Consider the following 7,500-nt stretch of genomic DNA (forward strand, 5'->3'; position numbering starts at 1 on the left):
TTTTTCTAGTGGGTCGTTTCTGGGCTACATGTACGCGTGTGCGTTCACACACACACACGCACACACACACACACACACACACACACACACACACACACACACACACACACATATGGGGGAAGCACGATTGTGAGCCACACTCAGGAACTGAAAGCATTATTAATACTATTAACTGGTACGAAGACTGCTGAAAACATAGCTTTGGGTTTCTGTATATGTATATATATATATTTTTATTTCTTAATTCTTATCTTCATTTATCAATTTATCCCTTCCCTTATCTAATAGAGAAAAAGATCTTGCCACCTTTGACTAATTCATAAAGTACTTCTTGGGAGTTTTCTTAAAATTTGTTATCTATGATCCCCCAGTGACTTCTTGGAGTTGATTTTGACTGGTCAGTATCATATGATGACGATCACGTGCTGGACTTCTGATCGGCAGTTATCACACACACACCCCACAGGTGTGAGTTCAGAGTTCATATATATAGATCGGTCTATGGGTAGTGATATGACTTTACACGTGCAATACCCATTCCCCTTGCTCAAAGGGGATAGTAACGGCTAGTGCTATTAGTGAAGCTTTTAAGCTGTAACCGGGGTTTGAAGTGTGTGTGTGCGTGCGTGTGTGTATGTATGTGTGTGTATGTGTGTGTATTTGTGTGTGCATAGGTGTGTGTGTGTGTGTGTGTGTGTGTGTGTGTGTGTGCGTATTTGTGTGTGTGTGTGTTTGTGTGTGTGATTCACCATGGTCTTGGATCACGTGTTGGACTCGTGATCGACAACTATGTCCCTCCCGAAAGAGAGCTCAGAGCTCGTGTATGACCGATTTATGGGTAATACTGCAACCTTACACGCACGTACACACCCAACTCCCCGCCCACGAGAGTTGTAGTAACAACTCGTAGCGCAACGATACTGAAATTATTTCAGCCCTGGGCGGGATTCCAACCCGGATCGCCGTAGTGGATGCCGGGAACTCTAAACACTGCGCCACGAGGTGTGTGTGTGTGTGTGTGTGTGTGTGTGTGTGTGTGTGTGTGTGTGTGTGTGTGTGTGCGCGCGTGCGTGTGTCCGTTTAATTTGCACAAGTCCGACTGACCTTCCAAAGGAATTCTAATTCAAGAACGACGTTTATGATGGATCGACAAAAAGAAAAAAAAAAAAAGAATAATAAAAAATATATTTTCCAGTTAAGTTATGCAAAGACCTTTCCTGACAAGATTTGTTAGTATGAGTGGATTTTACCTGCCAGAACCAAGGACAGGAGTCCTTTTTTTTTCTTTTCTGTCTTTGCCTTTTTACCAACTCGCCTCCTTTGTACATGGGTCTTCCCTTCACACACTGTTACCCCCCCAAAAAAAAAAAAAAAAAAAAAAAAAAAAAAAAAATCTCTGTTCAAATATAAATGTATCAAGAGACCTTTTGTTCTTTTCCCTCTGAATCTATTTCCACCCATCACTAAGCCCCCCATCCCCATTCCCACCCCATTCTCACCCCTCAAGAACCTCACGTTCTCTTCCTTGACATCTTCATTCCTGTTACGACAAAACCCTGGAACAGAGGGGATGTTATTGACTGGGTGTCCTTCCAGGTAGACACCCGTACCATCCCTCACCTGTACCTGAAAGGGTAGAAGGGTCAAAACCAATGCGGTGAGACACAGCTCTTCCAGTCTCAGCTGGTTTACCCTCACCGATTCACCGCATGGCGACCGTTACCTCCTCAATTCAAAATAGATTATAAAACGGATGAGAAGATTATCCCTTTGGCCTGCGTCATCCAGCCATCCAGTCACAATCTGCTTTCACGTGCATCCATGCCCCTCTTCATCACATTCATTCATCTCATTCTCGGTCTTCCTCTCGATCTCACTCCATCCACGTTTGCCTCTCACACTCTCTTTGATAGCCTTCCCTCGCTCGTTTTTTTCCATATTCTTAGTCTGCCTCAATATTCTCTATTGTTCCTCACCCAAAACCTTTCTTCCCGGCCCTGTTCTCTACTTCAGCTCTACATTTCATTTCTCACATTATTCATACTTGTAAAACTCACCACATTTCTCAGACACTGAACTGAAAAAGATAAAATATTTTCCTCTGAAGCTCACTGACAATCCAAGTCTCTGCTCCATACGGCACGTGGAAACAGTCAATCCTTTACACAATTTTCCCTTTGCATTCAACCACAATTAGTAACATTTCCCATTCCATTCGATCTTCTTATTCCTTAAAAGGTTTCGATCCTTTCTGATGAGGTTAGATATCTCTTAAAGGGGTTAAATTCTTCATAAGGTCATTCGACTCTTTTTAGAGAATTCGGGTGCTTTTTAAGTGGAATCCAATCCCATTAAGAGAGATCAAACCCATTAAAAACTATCTAACCCCATTAAGAGTTATCCAATCCCATTTATGGAATCCAGTCCCACATCCATTCCCTACTTCATGAAATCCCAAATATTCCATCCACTCCAGCTTCTCGCCCTCCGCACATTCCACGTTCGCACGTGACTTTCTTCTCTTATCTAAGCAGTGTGGACTAACGTAGAGTATCATAAAAATATAATCTTTGCCTAACGCTCCTTCCATTTTAGTGATGGTAAACAAGCAGGTAACATGTATTAACGTGGAACATCGTAAAAATTCGAGCTCTATCGCGTTTGTAAACAAATCAAAGATGATATATATATATATATATATATATATATATATATATATATATATATATGTAGTATATATGTGTGTGTGTATATGTGTACGTATGTATATATATATATATATACATATATATGTGTGTGCGTATATATATGTATATGTATATATGTATACATACATATGTATACATACATACATATATATATATGTATATATATATATTAACCTAGTTACCAGCCTGGAGCAGTGGGTAACGTTCCTGCCTCGGAACGCGGACGGTCCGGGTTCGGTCCCCGGTAAGTGCAACGCATTTTCATGATTTTCCAACACCTCTCTTTCCACAACAGCGGACATCAAAGGTGCAGTAGGTCAGTGTCGCATATACATACGCCAGCACCTACTCAATATGGTCGAGCTGAATGCACTTATTTCAGACTTCATTCATGAGCACAGCCATTACAACTTACCAAATAAACTTCACATACAACCTAACCAAACCGTCTTAAGCCACCGCTGTGAGTTACAGAGGCTCCATCGTCACTTAGGGGGTAGACCGGACCCGCAGTGGCCCATTAAAGGTTGAACTTACACACCCATTTGCCCTACCTACCTAGTGGGAAGGTGTCTGTGTGGGTCAGGGTTTTTTTTCCACTCCAGTTACCCGTTTGTCCCACCCTGTGGGAAGGTCTTCTCAGCAATTTTTTTTCTTTCTTTTTACAGCAGACTCATGAATGTGGTGTGGGATGATACCCATTTATATATGTGTGTGTGTGTGTGTGTGTGTGTGTGTGTGTGTGTGTGTGTGTGTGTGTGTGTGTGTGTGTGAGCGTGTGTGTGTGTGCGTGCATGTGTGTGTATATGTGATTCACCATTTTCTTGGATCACATGTTGGACTCGTGATCAACAGCTATTTCCCTCCCGGAAGAGAGCTCAGAGCTCACGCATGACCGATCTATAGGTAATGCTATGACCTTACATGCACACACACACCCAAGTCCCCGCCCACGAGAGTTGGAGTAACGACTCGCAGCGCAGCGATACTGAAATTATTTCAGACCTGTGTGGGATTCGAACCCAGACCGCCGTAGTGGAAGCCGGGAACTCTACCACTGCGCCATCGAGTCGTGTGTGTGTGTGTGTGTGTGTGTGTGTGTGTGTGTGTGTGTGTGTGTGTGTGTGCGCGCGTGCAAGAGAAAGGAAGAGGAAGAAAGAGAAGCAGACAGGCAAATAGGTAGAAAGGCAGACAAATGCATAGAAGAGAAGGAGCTAGATGAGACAGGAGGAGGGAGGGAGGGAGGGAGGAGGGAGAGCACCTCTCCCTCCACCCCACCTCCACCCCAGCCCTCTCACTAGTGCCTCTTCGTGATCTGAATAAAATCGCCTGGCGACATACAGAAAAAAATCGCTATAGTTCAAGCAAGTATTGAAAGGGATAATCAGTCCATATAGACCAGGGTAATCAGGTACTGTGAATGATTCTCATTAACTATAATTCGTGGGGGGGTTTTTCTAGGTCTCTGGAAAGTCGTTTTGTCGTCCTTCTAACTTGAAGTCTAAAAAGCGGATTTTTTTTTTCCCTCCTGGCAGGCGACCCCCGACTGAAAGGCAGTCCCATATGACCGAGACCCAATTGAAATTGGGTTTGCTTGCCTTTAATAGAATCTTAATAATTCATTGATATCCACAACATAAAAAAAACACAATTGACTTGGACTATTCTGTAGACAAGTTTCTTCGAGCGTTTGTAAAAGATTTGACAAAACGCTATTAAATAACCCCCCAAAAACACGTAGCCTTCGTTTAGGGTAAGCACTTGTAGCCCTCAACCTTGCACTTAAAAAGTTAGCCTCGGCGTCCGTCGTAGCCAGTAGCCTTTTTGGAAATGCTTAGGATGTCCTTAATTCCCTTAACCAAGGCTTGGGTAGACCTTAATCCAAGACGCAACACGAACAGGTAATGTTTCGTAACTGAGTTGTTTGGGCGTGTGTGTGAGTGTGTGTGAGTGTGTGTGTGATTCACCATGGTCTTGGATAACGTGTTGGACTCGTGATCGACAGTTATTAACCTCCCGGATGAGAGCTTAGAGCTCGTATGGCCGATCTATGGGTAATACTGTGACCTTACACTCACACACACACCCAACTCCCCGCCTACGAGAGTTGGAGTAACACCCCGCAGCGCAGCGATACTGAAATTATTTCAGCCCTGGGCGAGAGTCGAACCCGGACCGCCGTAGTGGCAGGCGAGAACTCTAACCACAGCGCCACGAGATGTGTGTGTGTGTGTATGTGTATGTTTGTGTGTGTTTTAGTAACTTAATATTGATTTGAAGAACACGGCGTCATCCCAATTCCAAGTTGGATATTCATTCCATCCAGGCATCATGACGTCACGCGGATGCCTTCTCATGACGTCATATCGTTTGTTTTCTTTCCTTAGTGAACTGGCCTGTTCTTGTTTAGACTTTGGTTCTGAAGGTAGTTGTCACCAATATTTTAGAAATTAACCTGTAGCAAGTTACAGCATAACAAAAAAAAAAGTATTTATATATCTATATATTATATATATAATGCACTTTAATTCTAAGCCATCAATACGGTTCTTCCGATGTTGATGGCTTAGAATTAAAGTGCATTGTGGTTGATAAAAATGTATATATATATATATATATATATATATATATATATATATATTTATATATATATATACATATATAATATATATATGTATATATATATATATACTGTATATATATATATGAATATATATATATATATATATATATATATGAATATATATATATATATATATATATATATAATATTTCTTTTTATCAGAAGAAAGTTTGCAGTAGCTTCAGAAATTATCATATGAAATTTTGTAGATTGTTGATTTCACAATGTATCCTATCTTTTGTTCTAGTGTTATTTTGGTTATTTTGTGTCTAATTTTTTCATTCTACTTTTCAAATTGTATCATCAGTAGAGAAGTGAAATAAAATGCCTAAAGAGTTGTTCACAGTATCTAACTACATTAGAATTTACAAAGGTACCAAAATTTACAGATAAACTGGAGATTAAATATAACTTAAAAGTAATACTGATTCCTGGAAAGATATTAGGAAAACGAGGTTTCCATACTTTCGTAATTTGGGTTTGCTGTGAGTCAAATGACATACCAAGAGCCATCTGTCAGGGCAGATGGTACGTGTGATGTATCTGATACAAAAAAAAATCATATATCACAACCGAACAAGTGCAATCTTTTGTTCACTTATTACCATGCCGCTTGTTCAACTGAACATAATATTGAAGGAGACTGCAAGAGACCATAAGGTCTACACTGGGCAGTTCCATGTTTATTACCATTTATCATTATCCGTAAAACTATATAATCTTTGAAAACAACCAATAGTTTCAACGCTCACTACGTGTTTCCTAAGTCTATTAGTAACAAAGTGCACAAGACTTCGAGATTTCCCCCCAACCGTACTTCGCTTCGTTCTTCTCTCCGTCGAAGTCTGATTTGTTCTTCGGGAGAACGAGACTTCGGAGAAATGAGCTCCACCGAGCAACAGCCCTTGCTGATAACGGTCGCCAAGTCCTCTGTTTTTGTAACTAATCTTTCCTAATTAGGACGGTTTGTGTTTTTTTTTAATGTTAGGTAGTAATCAAACTAGAAATACCGGTTAACGACCGTTCATGAGCTTGTGTTTGCTATTGAAAAAAGAGTAGAAAAATAGAGATGAAAAATAGAAAAGAATAGGAAGAGGAAGTAGTGTGGCGAAGAAGAGAAGGAAGGGAAAATAAAAAGAATAGAAGGACAAGAGAAAGGAGATAAGGGCGAGGAAGGAGAAGCGAAGACGATAAGTATTAAGTGAAGGAGGAAGAGGAGGAAGGTGAAAAATAAAATGAATAGAGGAAGAAGAAGAGGAAAAGGAGGTAGAAGAGAAAGAGAAAAATATATATAAAAAAGGAGAAGGAAGAAAACACCATTACCATTACCACCACAACCACCACCACCACTACCACCACCACTACTACCACCACCACAACCACCACCACCACTACCACCACTACCACCACCACCACTACCACCATCAAATAAGTTCCACCACTACAACTACTACCTCCTCCTCTTCCTCCTCCTCCTCTTCCTCCTTCTCTTCCTCCTCCTTCTCTACCTCCTCCTCCTCTTCCTCCTCCTTCTCCTCCTCTTTTTCCTTCTCCACCTCCTCCTCCTCCTCGTCGATCTCCTTCTCCTTCTTCTCCTTTCCTCCCTCCTCACTCTCCTCTTTCACCTCCTTTCCCTCCTCCTTCTTATCGTCCTTCTCCCCCTCCTCTTCAGGACATCTTGCATCTGCTTGTGATGTTTTACGCGCGCTTGCTGCTGCGCAAATCTAGATCTCCGAGCACGGGTTCTCCACTTGGTTTTGTTGCAGCAGAGCCTTGTAAGGAGACACCAGAAGACCCCGCTGTGGACCCCCGGCTGAAAGCCACCTGTCCGGACCGCACCCATGACTAGCCATAAAAAAACGAAAGTTACAGGCTGAGGCACCTTGGCCTTGTGTGTTGGTGTGTGCTCATCTCACCCAAGATCCAATCCCAGTGCCTAGTCAGGGAGAGGGATGGTGAGGAAAATGAGAGAGAGAGAGAGGGGGGGAAGGAGAGAGAGAAAGGGGGGCTTCTAATGAAAGAGAGAAAAATAAATGAATAACATAAACATCTCCTTGTTTAAGAAACAGACGAGACGATAACTGTCCTCCGAGGCAGAATCTCAGAAGGAGCAGACAGATTCTCAAAAAAAAAGAGAAAAAAAGAAGAAGGGCCTGGAGGATACATCGA

The sequence above is a fragment of the Oratosquilla oratoria genome, chromosome 3 (assembly GCF_046742065.1).
Source record: "Oratosquilla oratoria isolate Oo_2021 chromosome 3, ASM4674206v1, whole genome shotgun sequence".
Classification (NCBI taxonomy): domain Eukaryota; kingdom Metazoa; phylum Arthropoda; class Malacostraca; order Stomatopoda; family Squillidae; genus Oratosquilla; species Oratosquilla oratoria.